This window comes from Mustela lutreola, chromosome 11, assembly GCF_030435805.1.
Source record: "Mustela lutreola isolate mMusLut2 chromosome 11, mMusLut2.pri, whole genome shotgun sequence".
Lineage (NCBI taxonomy): Eukaryota > Metazoa > Chordata > Mammalia > Carnivora > Mustelidae > Mustela > Mustela lutreola.
Genome location: NC_081300.1, coordinates 88,295,615 through 88,312,078, shown reverse-complemented (window position 1 = coordinate 88,312,078; position 16,464 = coordinate 88,295,615). Strand labels below are relative to the sequence as shown.

At 37.9% G+C, this 16,464-nt stretch overlaps 1 protein-coding gene across 2 annotated transcripts in view; it reads right to left on the bottom strand.

Moving 5' to 3' along the window:
• TAOK3 (TAO kinase 3) overlaps positions 1-16,464 on the bottom strand; it is a 183,053-nt gene that overhangs the window by 165,267 nt on the left and 1,322 nt on the right. Inside the window, exon 1 of one of the 2 annotated variants that reach the window (XM_059140872.1) lies at positions 7,586-7,736. The exons of the other annotated variant lie outside the window; for it this stretch is intronic. The gene's annotated coding sequence lies outside the window, so the exon portion shown is untranslated. Of the gene's footprint in view, positions 1-7,585; positions 7,737-16,464 lie in introns of those variants that run through there. 2 annotated transcript variants of the gene reach the window in all.

Sequence of the window (16,464 nt, the reverse complement as noted above, 5' to 3'; positions counted from 1 at the left end):
CCTTATTGTTATTTTGGAAAATGATTTCTTTTTTTTTTTTTTTTTAAGATTTTATTTATTTATTTGACTGGCAGAGATTACAAGTAGGCAGAGAGGCAGGCAGAGAGAGAGGAGGAAGCAGGCTCCCTGCTGAGCAGAGAGCCGGATGTGGGACTGATCCCAGGATCCTGGGATCATGACCTGGGCCGAAGGCAGAGGCTTTAACCTACTGAGCCACCCAGGCGCCCCTGGAAAATGATTTTTTAAAAATCCTAACCTGTATTGAATAGTCCATAATTTCAACTTTTTATCATTGGCATGTTATCTAACCAGCTTTTATAGTTATACATGAATGGCATCTTGGACTTAAAGCAGTTATTCTGTGGACACTAAAAGTACAACACTTGGGGCACCTGGGTGGCTCAGTGGGTTAAGCCGCTGCCTTCGGCTCGGGTCATGATCTCAGGGTCCTGGGATCGAGTCCTGCATCGGGCTCTCTGCTCATCGGGGAGCCTGCTTCCCTCTCCCTCTCTCTGCCTGCCTGCCTCTCTGTCTACTGTGATCTCTCTCTGTCAAATAAATAAATAAAATCTTTAAATAAAAAATAAAATAAAAGTACAACACTTTACAGAGTTATTTAACTTTAATCTTTGCAATGAAAGGTAGTCTCTAAAACCAAGCATTAACATAAAAATCTAAAGCATTAACTAGACATTTCCAAATATACACTTTTATGAATGCAAAACATTTTGTATTTTAAAAGTTTTCATTTGGGTGTACTTTATGCTCTATGGCATCGTACAAAGGAAGGCACACATTAAAATGAAAAAAAAAAGTGGGAATGTGAATTGGTGCAGCCACTATGGAAAACATGGAGGTTCCTCAAAAGATTAAAGATAGAGCTACCGTATGATCCAGCAATTCCACTTCTGGATATATATCCAAAGGAAATGAAATCACTATCTTGAAAAGATACCTGCACTTCTATGTTCATTGCAGCATTATTTATAATAGCCAAGACACAGAAATAATCTAGTATTCATCAATGAATGGATAAAGAAAATGTAGTATCTGTATACAATGGATTATTATTAAGCCATAGAAAAGAAGGAAATCCTGCTATTTGTGATAACATGGAGGAACCTTTAGGGCAATATGCTAAGTGAAGTAAGTCAGAGGGAAAAAAAATACCGTAGGATTTCGCCTATATATGGAATCTAAAAAAACTGAACTCATAGATACAGAGGACAGACTGGTGGTTGCTGGAGACAAGGGGTAGAGAGTGGGGGGAAATGAGTGAAGGTAGTCAAAAGGTAAAAATGTACAGTTATAAGATAAATAAGTTCTGGGGATATAGTGTACAGCATGGTGATAATAGTTAACAACACTGAACTGCATATATGAAAGATGCTAAGAGAGTAAATCTTAAAAATTCTCATCACAATGGAGAAGGTTTGAGGTGACTGATGTCAACTAAATTTATTGTGGTGATCATTTCACAATATTTACAGAAATCATTATATTGTACACATTGGACTAATCAAATGTTATAGGTCAATTATAGCTCAATAAAACTGGAAAAAAATGATGGGGAGTTTTCTTAATTTTTTTTTTCATTTGTTCATCCTATATGCTCTTTGGCATCAATACAAGAAGGCATGTATCATTTCAAAGGACAGGAAACTGACTGAAAATTAAAACAATAGGTATCCACTCGAAGTAACAAGTATTCTTATGTTTAAGCTTTTGAGTATATATTTTGTTCTCCCTAACAGAATTCCTTAATGGTTTTTTGAGGGAAGGGAGCATATGTAATTAACTTCAGTATCCCTTCATAGAGCCTAACATACACAACAGGCATTTCACTTACATTAAAGAATTGGATAAGAAGACTTCTTGATTACATAAAATTGATTGATCATATTTAATTTACAGTGACAGGATGGAAAGTTGTAATAGCAAAACTAAACTTCTCTGAGAGCAGTTAGCTATCTCATTCCTTAACAGAGGAAACAAACACACACATATGTATGATTATACATATAGGTACACACATGTATAGTTTTTCCTAAAGAAAAGCAAGCATGTCAATCTATAATCAGTTAAAAGACTGTCTCCATTTGCCTCCCATTTTTTCTGTAAATGAGGTGACAGACCTGACCTAAATTGGAGAAACATTCAGGTCTCTTTAATATTACTAGGATTGTTGACTTGACCTTAGAAAGGAAGGATGAAATAGATTTGTTTTCTTTTCTCTTCCTTCAAATCAAGGTCAGGTGCTTCAGCATTCTGCAGGAACTGTGAAAGATTGAAGTGTAAGATATGGTCCTCGTAATCAAATTATTTACATCATTAGTGAAGATAAAACTGGATGAATTAAGATACTACGCACATTTTTGTTCACTGGTTTGCTAATTTAAAAAGCTGGGATTTGGGGGCCCCTGGGTGGCTTAGTCACTGAGCATCTGCCTTCCACTTGGGTCATGATCCCAGGGTTCTTGGGTAGAGCCCCACGTCAGGCTCCATGCTTCTCCCTCTCCCACTCACCCTGCTAGTGCTTCCTCTTTGCTGTGTGTCTTTCTCTGTCAAACAAAATCTTAAAAAAAAAAATAAAATAAAAATCTGGGATTTTTGCAGCAAAACTGATTTTACTTCAAACAGGAAGTAAATTTTACACAGGATCTTGAAGAAAAGTTAAATTTGAATAGGCGGAGAGAAGGGAGGAGGGCTTTTTTGGGGGGCGGAGGTGGGATGTGGCAGAGAAAGAGACTCTTTTTTTTTTTTTTTTTAAAGATTTTATTTATTTGACAGAGATCACAAGTAGGCAGAGAAAGGAGAGGAAGCAGGCTCCCCGATGAGTAGAGAGTCCGATGTGGGGCTGGATCCCAGGGCCCTGGGATCATGACCTGAGCAGAAATCAAGAGTGGGACACTTAACAGCTTGAGCCCGAGCAGAGCACTTTACCCAGGTGCCCCTCCCCTCTCCTCTCTGTTCCAGGGAGGAGCACTTTTTGGATGAAGGAGATACAGTACCAGAGGTGCAGACTTAAACAAGTAAGGCATGTGGCAGAGACACACTCACCTCAATAGAGCAGAAAGAACAGGCCAAAGAACATAGGAAATGAAGCTGGATGAGCAGTGAGGGCCATATAAGAAAGGACGTTGAAAGTCAAGCAGAAGAGGTTAGATTTAATGTGGTGGAAACATGGAACCAGTGAAGCGTTCTGAAACGGGGAGGAGTAGCACTTAAAGAAGGTTAATCAGGAGGAGTTGGAAAAAAACGAACGAAGGAAGGCAACTGTGGTAATCCAGGAATAAGGCCATAAGGGTCTGAGTAAGAGAGGTGCACGGAGATAGAGTGTAGTCTAGTGGCAACATGCTGGGCCTTTGAGACTGCAATACTGGGGGGTATCAGAAGTGAGAATGAAACACAGACTAATGCAAAGGCTGCCTACCACATAAAGGGGTTGTACTACAGATTAAGACCTGGATATTTCCAACAGTAAAAATATATCCATTCAGCTTAAATGTTTACCAAATACTCTGTAAGTAGTTTCATCGCTTTCTTTGATGAATTTACAGCAGGCACCCCCAGATTTCACATTTGCTTTGTTAACACAACCCCAAGAAAATCTGCTTATGTAAAAATTAGTTGTTTTTCAATATACAAACAAAGTTAACTGAACCATTACAGGACATCAACCCCTGACACTAAGATGGTGAAAACATAAAACACTCTTCTTTATACTCAAATGTGTATTCTTTACTGTGTGGTTCTACCCCCAATAAAGCCAAACCAAACCAGAAGAACATCCCTAAAAAACCCCAACTTTTTTAGAGCTGCATCTAGAATCTGGAGCATATTCTTAACTTTATCTGATAGTGATCCAGTAGGAAGAAAACAAAATGTTGAGAAAATGACTTAAGAAATTAACACTTGGCCATGTTGCATTCCTAGGCTGTGCTGTATCAAATGGGGAGGAAATTTTCTGAAGTGAAAAACAGCAACAAAATGTTACTAAAGCTCAATTTGGCACATTAACTTTTTATACTAAAAATCACTTAAATCTATAGTCAACTCTTCTCCTGCTTCCCCTCGTTCTAAGAGGAGTGGCATAAATAAGTAAGACCTATAGATCTCATTCACGTGCTCCCACGGTACTTTTAAATGCATTTACTCCAGTAAGATTGATTCTATTATCTGTACATGATTGCATGTATTGTGCTATATCTCTTCCCATGATCATTTTCTGGTAGAACTGTGAATAAGAAGGGAAATGTCCCAAACCAGCAAAATAGTCCATCTACTATTACTCACTGAGCTCTTTCCTTACAAAGTACAACCAAGCTTGTTCCCCTAGTAGGTAATCTCACTTGACCCTCACAATAATCCACAAGTACTATGTTTGTGTCCACTTTACAGTTGAAGAAACCAAGGCTTCAAGAGTAAGGATTTGTATAAGATCACAAAGCTTGTGAGCTGTAAGCAGCAGACATGTTCATCTGATAGGCTCTTGTTAATTATTAGATTACGCTGCCAACCTCAAACATGTGTGACCAAAGCCAAAAGTAACAGGAATAAGGAACCTGGACATGTTACTCACTGTGTACAAGAGTTAGGGAAGAACGTCTAAGCACTGTCAGTGATACAAACGGACAGATTCCCTGACTTACTTCTAACCTTTCCTTATACTGAAAACAGTGCACTCTATTCCTGAAGGAGAGTGGGACCCTGCATGAAATGGAAGTTAACTGTTCCCTTGTATTACTACTTGATGGTACCCATAGCATCTCGGTATGTTCTCAATTTGGTTACATTTTTGACAAATGCTGTCACTGACTCCAGCCCGGTCAAGACTAACTAGGCTGGTTGTTGGTGACATCAAAATGCTTTTAAAAGTATTTTCTTAATAGAATATCCAGTGCCCTGTGCAACCTATTTAACTGCTGTCAGTAAGCATGAAACAGAAACTAAACTTTGAGAGACACTTCTCAGTATATGGATAAAATATACTCATAAGAAGACACCTCTAAAAATAACTCTCCACTGTGATTCCCTTTATGCATCTGGGCAGAGCTGTCATATTTCCTCTACAAAGCTTCCTTGTATGTTGAAACAGCAGGAATTTCAAACTGAACCAATATAATTGAGAACTACAATTTCCTTCACAAGACACGATTATTTTTATTAGTATTTTATAGAATTGCCTAAATATGATGGGACACTTTACATGTTAACTCTGCAATACTTTTGGTTAGAAAGCAAAGCAATTATGGTTTAAAGTTCTGTGCACCCTTCCCCTTTTTTCTGCTAACACTCGGTCTTCCACAAAATGGTCAGTGTGATCTCTGCAGAGTATGCAAGAAGTATGACCAAGGTAAATAAAGAACAGAACATTAAGCGCATGTCAAGTGAATCAGAAGTTTAAATCTTGTCATCTGCATGTGAAACCAGTAAACAGTTATAAGAGGATACAAATAAATATGTACAAATTAATAGGATGCAGTTAGTAACTTCCACTTTTCCAACTAGTGGCCTTTTGGCAGGCAGCCACATAATCTGCAATAATCTGTCACTACTGTGAAGCCCCACCTACTTCCGCTGCCCCACCCCATCCAAGCTATGATTGGGATACTTGTGGAGTGCTGATAAAATAATCATAAAAGCCCTCTCTATCTGTGAAAATGGAAATTAACATCATTTGTACTTTTAAGTGTTTAATATTTACAAATCTTAACCACACTATGACATCACATTTCAAAGCTTACTTAAAAGTTTTTTCTTTTTTATGTATCAGAAGCATAGAGTACCTATATCACTAATATGCCTTTTTTTTTTTTTAATATTTTTATTTATTTTTTTGGCAGACAGCGATCACAAGCAGGCAGAGAGAGAGGGGGAAGCAGGCTCCCCACTGAGCAGAAAGCCCGACACCGGGCTCGATCCCAGAACCCTGGGAACATGACCTGAGCCGAAGGCAGAAGCTTTAACCTACTGAGCCACCCAGGTGCCCCCTCACTAATATGCTTCTTGAATGAAAATGCATCCTATGTATGATTAGAAGACTTTACACATCTAACATGTAGAGTACTAGTGGAGTTTGGAAGTCAGGATTATACAGATTTTATGTCAACCTTGTTCTAAGGGTCTAGCGAAATCGGTAAAGAAACTATTAAAGGCAGCTTTCTTGGCTAATAAAATACTTCACATTAATTTTTCAACATACAAACCATGAGCTGTTAAACAAATTATTTACTTTCCTACTTCATCTAATTTCATTGTATGGACTACAGTTGTGTCATAAATTACCTCATGGCTAAGATGTTTTATTATTATACTTCAATAAGTAACCTTATGTACTAAAATAAAAACAAAAAAACTTACAAAACAAGATAAACATGATCAAATCATCTAACTTTTCTGTCTCTAAATTTGGCATTATGTTTAAGAAATGAATGCTTTCTATATTCTGTTTTCCCTTGCTAGAAAAGAAGAAAAAATAGGACATGGCCTTGATTTTTTTTTAAGATCTCTAGAATGAATAGTGTGCCATTTTGAGTAGCTTCATTTTGAAATATTGTTTTACAGGAATATCAATCATAAGAACAAACTTCATCCATTTAATAAGAATAGCCGTGAGTATATTTAAAATTTTGTTTAAGACTTTTCTGACAAGATTATCATGTTTTATTTGCAGCTCAGTATTTACTTTACTTATCCAGAAAAAAAGGGGAAAAAATCAAAAAATTTATAAAAAAAAGTTCCCACTAATATTTATTTATGTAATCTCAAACTACAAACTAAAATAAATAGAGCATAGGAATCCAGTGATTTTTGAGGTTGATTACTCTCAGCTGGACTTTGAGCTAAGGCCATAAATATTCACATGAAATTCAACAAAGAGTATATTAGCAATGTTTAGACACAAACCATATTTATAATAAAATGCTAAGTGTAAAACAAAATACCAAGCTTACTCACAGCAGATTGTCTCAAATGCATGCCTACATCTCTAATCCAACATATTAAGACTTCAAAAAAAATTCTTTAGCTTCAGCAATAAGTAAGACTGCCCCAGAGACGACTTTCATTAAAAAACTCCCTCCTGTTCATTAAGAAAGATAAAACGGAGCCCAGCTTAAGTTGTACGAACAACACCATGCTAACAGCACCTTCATTCCGAGAAAGGAAGTTATTATAGACACAGTTTTATAAATGAGGCTTCAAGAGAGTACTTCCTGGTCAGAGAGTATTAACGTTAACAGCATTACATTAATGTATACAGCTTTACAGTTTGACATTTTGGTAAGAACTTTCTAAAAACTTTTTCTGAATTTCTCCCCCACTCCCTACAAAAGACAAAAACTTGATGGAGCTAAACAAATCTATGAAATTCTATCAACACCTGCCGTTAATGGTATCACGTAAAGATCACAACTGCTTATTACTATTAATAATGATACCGGTTTAAGTTGTAAAGTACAACTTACAAAGTACGTAATTTTACACTTACATGTCCTCCATTCCCCCTCTCCCAGTGTGCTAGAGTGAGGTTTCAGGGGATACAACACTAGAAAGTAAAGAAAGAATTTAAAGGACAACTCACCAATTCCTTGATAACGAAGAAAATGGAAATAACCGTCCACATTTTAATTCTCAAACTTAAAGTTCATTCTCTTTTACACATATGTAAAAGAAAACTTGAAGAAATGTTGTACAGTCCTAACAAGGAACTGCAGATAAAACAGCGTGACCCTGGCGCGGCACATTACTATGGGTATTGCAAGCTGAAAGTATTTCCTGTTAGGACGCCCATTGGTTCCCACAGGTGCAAGTGCCTTTGGGTGTTGCCGATTTACTCTTCCTTTTGTAAGTGAACCACTAAAGGAGATTTCAGATTGGTACAATCAATGCTAAGAACTATTAGGGTAGAGCTACCTTGGGCTAATTCAAGAGCTTCCCAAACTGGCTTGATTGTGAACTGGCAATTACTTAATTCAACAAGGCTGGAGAAAATTTATTTCAACAGACTTTCATTATTTTTGTAAGATGAGCTGTTATTAAGAATGTATGGGACTTCGGGCACCTGGGTGGCTCAGATGGTTAAGCAACTGCTTTCAGCTCGGGTCATGATTCCAGAAAGCTGGGATCCAGTGCTGCATTGGGCTCCCAGCTCCACGGGGAGTCTGCTTCTTCCTCTGACCTTCTCCCCTCTCATGCTCTCTCTCTTTCTCTCTCTCTCAAGTAAATAAATAAAATCTTAAAAAAAAAAAAAAAGAATGTATGTGACTTCACTCAACAAATACTAAATTGTTCTCTCTGTAAAAAGCACTGTTTTAGGCACCAGGAACACAGTAATGAACAAGACAAAGTCCTTGTGGTTACTCATACACTATCTAATAGACTTTTGGCAATTTCACCTAATGATGAGAAACTCCCATAAAGGCAGGGACTAAAAAAAAAAAAATTTATGGAAATTTGTAAAGTCAAATGTAGTGCTCATTACTTAAAAACATTGTAATTAAGGCCACCACCTTGAATCTAAAAGAGCTTTTCCAGAATATAGTATATAAAAGTAGGATTCTTTATATTTTCAATGCTTTAAAAAGCCAGGTTGAAGGCAAAGGCATATGCTCCAGCAGGAAAAAGGAAAAACATCTTACCATGAGTCACCACTGACTAAGTTCTTTTAATTCAGGCTTAAAACACATTTCAAACCCAATTACTTTTACATGCAGAAAACCGGTAACCCCAAATTAATATCAGAAGCTTGATCTGACCAATTTTCAGGGTTAATATTACCACCCAAGAAAAATAACTGAAGTACTTTTATTTTATTTATTTACTTTTAAAGATTTTATTTATTTATATGACAGAGATCATAAGTGGGCAGAGAGGCAGGCAGAGAGGAGGAAGCAGGCTCCCTGCGGAGCAGAGAGCCTGATGTGGGGCTCGATCCCAAGACCCTGGGATCATGACCTGAGCAGAAGGCAGAGGCTCTAACCCGCTGAGCCATCCAGGCACCCCAGTGAAGTACTTTTAATGGGATAATGTCCCTGTACTGAATTTTATTAAAATTTTGGTCTTATTAGCCTTTAATGCCTAAGAGCGATGCCAACAAGCTTCTGTTAAATTTTGTTATAATGAACACAGTTTTCTTAGGATTTTAGCCAGACTGAGACATAATCATCTTGGATGTATGGTTTGGTGGCAGGAACAGCTTTTGTTTATAAACAATAAAGTAAAAATAGAGTAAATTCAAGATAGGTCAAAGACAAATGTAAAGCCCAGAGAGAGTAAAAGACACAGATAAACTCTACTCTTTCAAGCTAAATCTTAACTTCCTTAGGATTTTGCTACATGTGCTTAAAATAACAAAACATTCTTTTTAGCCAACAAATTGGAGGCCTCTCCCAAGACAAAGTGATCTACTTAGTCATTCAGTCATTTACTGCGCACCTACTATATGGTAGACACTGTTCTACAGGTTAGGAAACAGCAATGAATTAAAAAAATCTCTACTTTCATAGTCTACATTCTAGTATAGAAATATAAGATAAAATGGGACGCCTGGGTGGCTCAGTTGGTTGGGCGGCTGCCTTCGGCTCAGGTCATGATCCCAGCGTCCTGGGATCGAGTCCCACATCGGGCTCCTTGCTCGGCAGGGAGCTTGCTTCTCCCTCTGCCTCTGCCTGCCATTCTGTCTGCCTGTGCTCGCTTGCTCTCCCTTTCTCTCTCTGACAAATAAATAAAATCTTAAAAAAAAAAAAAAGAAATATAAGATAAAGTATTTGGTATGTCAGAAGGCAGTAAGCCCTGTGGAGAACAATTTAATATGGGAGGTAGGAATAATAATAAGTCTACCTGTTTACAGTTGCAAATTGTTTACATCATGAAGTAAGGAATTTGCTCTGGAAGAGGAGAGCATCAGATCTCTCCCAGACTCTACCTCTGACTCAAGTGAACGACCACTTTGGATTGCAAATGAAAGGGAATCATATTTTATCTGTTGCTAACACTAAGAGAAAGCTTGGAAACTTCCAAAGACCTGAAGTTTGAACCCATTCTTTAGAGATAAAAACATCACTTAAGAAAAAAAATAATATAACAAATCCCAAACACTGAAAGTCAAAATTCACTTTAGGGTATATTACCGAGCCAAATATGAACATACAAGTTTCCAAATACTTGGTAGCACTGGCACTGAATTTACCAACTGCCAAGGTCAGAAGTGAATTTTTCATTTAAGAATTATCTCTGTGGGGCGCCTGGGTGGCTCAGTGGGTTAAGCCACTGCCTTCAGCTCAGGTCATGATCTCAGGGTCCTGGGATTGAGTCCCGCATCGGGCTCTCTGCTCAGCAAGGAGCCTGCTTCCCTCTCTCTCTCTCTCTGCCTGCCTCTCCATCTACTTGTGATTTCTCTCTGTCAAATAAATAAATAAAATCTTAAAAAAAAAAAAAAAAGAATTATCTCTGTTATCGGGGCGCTTGGGTGGCTCAGTGAGTGAAAGCCTTGCCTTCAGCTCAGGTCAGGATCCCAGGGTCCTGGGATGGAGCCCCTCGGGCTCTCTGCTCAGCAGGCAGCCTGCTTCCTCCTCTCTCTCTCTCTGCCTGCGTCTCTGCCTACTTGTGATCTCTGTCTGTCAAATAAATAAATAAAATCTTAAAAAAAAAAAAAAAAGAGAGAATTATCTCTGTTATCTTCCCTGGCAGCAATAATTATATTTAAATAATTATTTTTGAACCTAAATTAAGTATTTGAATTTAATACAATTCAACAAATATTTATTGAGAAGATACTAGGTACAAGGTACCTGGATAGATGTGTATGTCACTGTCCTTTTAAAATCAAGAAGATGGACATTTAGGAAAGACAAGTACAAAACCTATAATGTAAAATCAGAGAAAATATTAATGTAATAAGAAAACAAAATACTTAAGGAATTCAAGGAAAAGAAAAGCAAGGAGGATGATCAGAAAAGGCCTCATGAAGATGGCATGAGAAGTAGGTCTGGAAAAGGAGAAAAGAAGGCATTCTAAGGAAAAGAAATGGCAGGAACAAAGATCTGAGGATGGCAAATCAGGAAGTATTCAGGCAGAAAGTAGGCTGGTCTGGTTGGGGCACAGGATACAAACACACACACAGATAATGGAGCATTAAGAACCTAAAAACAGTTGGATAAATCTGTACTGAATTCAGTAGACTATGAGGAGTTATTAATTTGAACATGTGAGTGACAAAACCAGAGCTCTACTTTAGGGAGAGTAAGACAGAAACAATGTATTTAGGAAGTATGAAAAAGAAAAGGAGACTGAATACTGGCACAGTAATCCTTCCCAGCACCCATTAAGGCTCTTGTTAGCTCCTTCTTGGACCATTGAGAGGAATGAAGTGGAAACTGTAGTGAGCTGAAAAACCAGATCTAGGTCACAGGGGTCAAATTTACCTTTGTTTGACCTTGGGAAGTCACTTAACCTCACTGTCTCAATTTCCCTCTATGTGAGTCTCTTAATTATTCTTTTTGGAATCAGGAGCCATGGGATTTAGCAACTGACTAGATACTGGGAATAGAGAAAAAAAAAACAATAAAAAATTGTTTCAAGTGATTAAAATAATACGCAGCTACGATTTATTAAACACTTTCATGTGCTTGTCACTGTGTTTGGCGCTTTACATAAACTGCTTCATTTATTCCTTATAAGAATCCTGTGAGGTATGTATTCTTATTTGACGGATGAGAGAATTGAGAGCTTTAAGACTTAAGTAATTTACCCAGTTGGCACAATGACAAAGCCAAAGTAGACACCCAAGTCTCTCTTAGTGTAAGGTCCTTTCTCCTTCCAATGTATCGTGCTGTTTCTTACATGACAGATGAAGAAAGCTAACATTTGCTCATGTTCCAACGGAATCCCTGTCTCTTTTGATGTGTAAGAAACAAAGTGTGAACGTAAATACAATCTACTAATTTGCTCATCATTAAAGATTTTATTTATTTATTTGACAGAGAGAAATCACAAGTAGATGGAGAGGCAGGCAGAGAGAGAGAGGGAAGCAGGCTCTCTGCTGAGCAGAGAGCCCGATGCGGGACTCGATCCCAGGACTCTGAGATCATGACCTGAGCCGAAGGCAGTGGCTTAACCCACTGAGCCACCCAGGCGCCCCAATTTGCTCATCATTAATTCAACCAGTCATTCAATTCACATTTATGGAGCATCTTCGTATTTTGTGCCTGGTACTAAGCTTGCCATGGGGAATGCATAGATGAGAACTTCCCAGCTCTGCCTTGAAGAGCTCACAGAATAGTAAAAGACCAACAAACACATGTAAACAAGGACCTGGTATACAGTGACAGAAGAGAAATTTTACACAAGAGACAATAGAAACATAAAGGTACATGAAGCATAATATTGTAATTTTGTATCTCTGCTATTAATGCTTGACCTAGATCATTTTAAAAGCAATATGTGGCTTCTGGATATACTTGTGTGTTCACGCACACACTTCAAAAAGTAAAGGCGAATGTTCACAATAGAATAGAAGATTGGCCGCAAGCTACCATTCTCTTCTGTGTCTATTGGTGAGACTAATTAGGTTATTAGTTAATGTAAGAAAGCATTCTGCCTTGATTAGTGCCATCTATTGTAATGGGTAAATAAAATCTATTTGAATCGTCATAAGCCTTGATAGTTGTGGACATAAGCCTGTGTCATTAGACAGAGCTGAAACATATAAAAACAAATATATACTGCCCATAGTCCTAGTTTGATCTGGAAATAAAGGGTTATCCCATTGTCCATCAGAAATAGTGGGTGGGGGGCGCCTGGGTGGCTCAGTGGGTTAGGCCGCTGCCTTCAGCTCAGGTCATGATCTCAGGGTCCTGGGATCGAGTCCCCCATTAGGCTCTCTGCTCAGCAGGGAGTCGGCTTCCTCCTCTCTCTCTCTCTGCCTGCCTCTCTGTCTACTTGTGATCTCTCTCTGTCAAATAAATAAATAAAATCTTTAAAAAAAAAAAAAAGAAATAGTGGGTGGAAGTAAAACTGAAGTCTTCCAATTGGCACTTTGATAATTGACTGAAATATTAAATGTAACAAAATGTATATTGTGGGGTTGAATTGCTAACCATCATTTCACTGAGGCTAGAGGTTAAGTGGAAGGGCCCCAAAGACTAGACTCCAGCAAGTATATTCTCAATGTGAATATCTAAATCCACATGAGCCGCAGGTCTTTGTTTAATGGAGTAGGTTTTCCTAGGTGTAAAGTGTCTATTACAAGGCAAAATCTCTTTCTCCCTCACTCTGGGGATGAAAAATGTATATGTGTGAGATACCTGATAATGGTTAGGAGGCTGATCTGTGTTAACAAATCAAGAAACTGACCCCTAAGTCATTCTGTTGTAAAATGGAAATAATTTAGTTTCAATGTCTCTAACAAACCTCAGGTCAGAAAGAAAAAAAAAAAACACATTAGGTTGATTAATAAAATATTTAGGTAAATTAAATAATATATAGCTTGAATGATCAATTTAATTCCCACTGGTAATCCTAAAAATTCTAAATAGTTGTTGTTTTTAATTTGATGCCTGTAGTTTAGAAATGAATTTGATCATATTTTGGTCCATAAAGTCAATATAGCTTATCTGTAAGGACAGCTAGACTGATAGATACCACTTACTTTTTTGTTGCTGCTGTTGTTCTGTATTGTTTAGACTCAGTCTGGGTTTAAGAAACAGTAACAAACTTTTAACATATCTTCATATATAACAAAGCAACCAATTAAATGGATGATAAAGCTAAACAATCAGAATCTGAACTCCCTATGCTGAACTGCAACTGTACAATATCTCACGACTCAAAACTGCTAATTCAAAACGGTTCTCACGGATTGACAGCATCATTGAAGATGAGCTCATTGAATCTCACTGAAGACTGTAAAGAAGTCTTCCCTTAGGAGAGTCACAAAACACTTGGGTGGAAGATTTCTATTTTCTTTTTGTGGGGAGGGGAGAAACAAAGACTGAGGAAAAGATTATGAAAGAAAGAGGCTTTTCACAGAAGTTCTAAAATAAAAGTACCAATAGTTTTCACTCATTCTTCTATACGACTGAAACCAAAAAATATGCACACTGGCAAGCAATGAGAACTTTTATTCAGGGTGGCTTAAACATTAAACCAAATTAGATACCAAGGTAGACTCTGAGATGACAATGGTTTGACTGTATATGACTCAAGTGGTAAAGAAAGGGCAAAATGGGTTATTGTATTTACTGGGTAGTACTCGTATCCTGCTAAATCAAGAATAAGAACAGTTTTAGGAACTCCAAACCAGGGGCGCCTGGGTGGCTCAGTTGTTAAGCATCTGCCTTGGGCTCAGGTCATGATCCGCAGGGAGCCTGCTTCTCCCTCTCCTACTTCCCCTGCTTGTGTTCCCTCACTGTGTCTCTCCCTGTCAAATGAAGAAATAAAATCTAAAAAAAAAAAAAAAAAAGAACTCCAAACCAAAAGGACTTGCATTCTCTTGTGGCTATAACCATTCACATGGACGTGGAAAGCTCCTTCTTAATTTCCTCTTCTCGGTATGTTTTTTAATTTGAAAAGAAATAGTTTAATGAGCACAGGCGTAATGACTTCACATATTTGCAGTTTCTCATGGCGTACTTTTCTTTTGTGAAATAAATGAAAATAAATTCCCACATAATTCCTACCCTCCTATCCCACCTTCTCATCACCCCAAGGCATAAAAAGTGACTACAGGCCCTTCCTATCACTAAAAATTCTATTACAATGACTCTCTCTTCATCATTTCTGGATCAATACCATAATGTAATGTGGTTGAAATGACTGCTTTAGTCATCACTCCAGGGAGTATCAGAACACTTTCTTTTCTTGTAAGAAATTAAAATTAATGTTTTGTCCTAAGAAACTACCATCTGTACCAGTCAGAAATGAGCTAACAAGTATGATCAAAGAGCTTATCTGTTCAAACATTTCTATTTGTAGAATTATTGGTCCTCAGATTCCCAATCCTTCCACAGATCATTTCATAAGTTTTGGGCACTATATAATGAATATATGCCCTTTGTAAATAACCTTGTGGTTTAACTGACTTTATTTTTTACTTGAATTTGACCTAGAGTTCTGGAAAAATAAATTTAGCATAAAAATCATACTTAATACATCTTAAATAAATTATAGCGGCATATTTTAAATTTGTATTCGCCATTGTTGCTCTTCTTACCTCCCTGTTATTTCTTAGGGGAGGACTTCTAGTTGGTGGCATTTTCATAACCATATCCAGCTCCACACTCTTTGAAGTCATATAAGAACAGCTCTGTATCAGGTTATATCAAATAAAATCCCCAAATGACACATGTCCTCTACTTACTATCACCCTGATGAAAATGACTTCAGTAACGTTTGTCGTGGATTTAAATAGGCAGTTCTAAGTAAGCTTTCTCCATTAGGTCTTGGGAAAATAAAGCAGCATTTCTTTCTTCCCCTTCGCTGAAGCTGCCCATTACTACACAAGGGCAAAAGTTCCTAATAAGACATAGCCTAAACCAGAAGCAAAGAAGATATCTAAGTAACTATGAAATGATAATGACATTCTCTATTATGTTCCCCAAACCATCATCTTCTAAGTCTGCTCCTATAAAAAAAGGAACTAGTTGCAAAGAGAAGGAGTGAAGAGGAAAAACACACAGAGAAAAAGGTTAAAAAACTCACAGCAAAAGTGCTGGGCACAACTGTAACAAAGCTTGTGCATTTAAGAGAACATTTGAAAGGTAGGGCAGTATTAACATATCCTAAGTATTGTGAACAACTAGCCTGGTCATTAGTTTAATTTTCACATCCATCAAAGTAGGAGGCTAACCCCCCAATTCCCACCACCTCCGTCTTTCCACTATTTGTTTTATCATTTTAATAGACACACACTTGCCTCCTACCAGGGCAAAGCGTCTGGTATAAACAGGCTTATCTCTCTCCTTAGCTTGTCCTAGAATTAAGCGCAAAGCTCAGTCCTGGTAGCTTTTATGATGAGAAATCTAATTGGAAAGTGGCTATTAGCCACTGTGACACCTCCTTTCAAAATTCAGGTTGACCTCCCAACTATCTCCAACACATCAAAGCTAAACAAACTTAGTGTATAGTTCATTTGAATCTGCACGGCGAACAACTAAAGGGCTGCCAAGTCTAAAAACCTTTCTTAGCAATGAAAAATACAGGGACTATCACCAATGACATCCCAATTAATCCAAGACATGGGTCTCCAAAAGGATCCCTTTCCCCTTCAACTGCCTTGGGCTTGGAGAAGCCCTCTCTCCAACTTTCCACGTTCTCGTTCAGGTATTAATGTCAAGAAGCCCCTCACTTTCAAGGCATCCACGCCAAACTCTGAGCAACACATCAGAAGCCAGGGGGCCAGCGAGGAGAGAGGTCGGGCGGTCGGTTGCTCGCTCTTGCCAAGATCTCAGCGCTTCTGCCAGA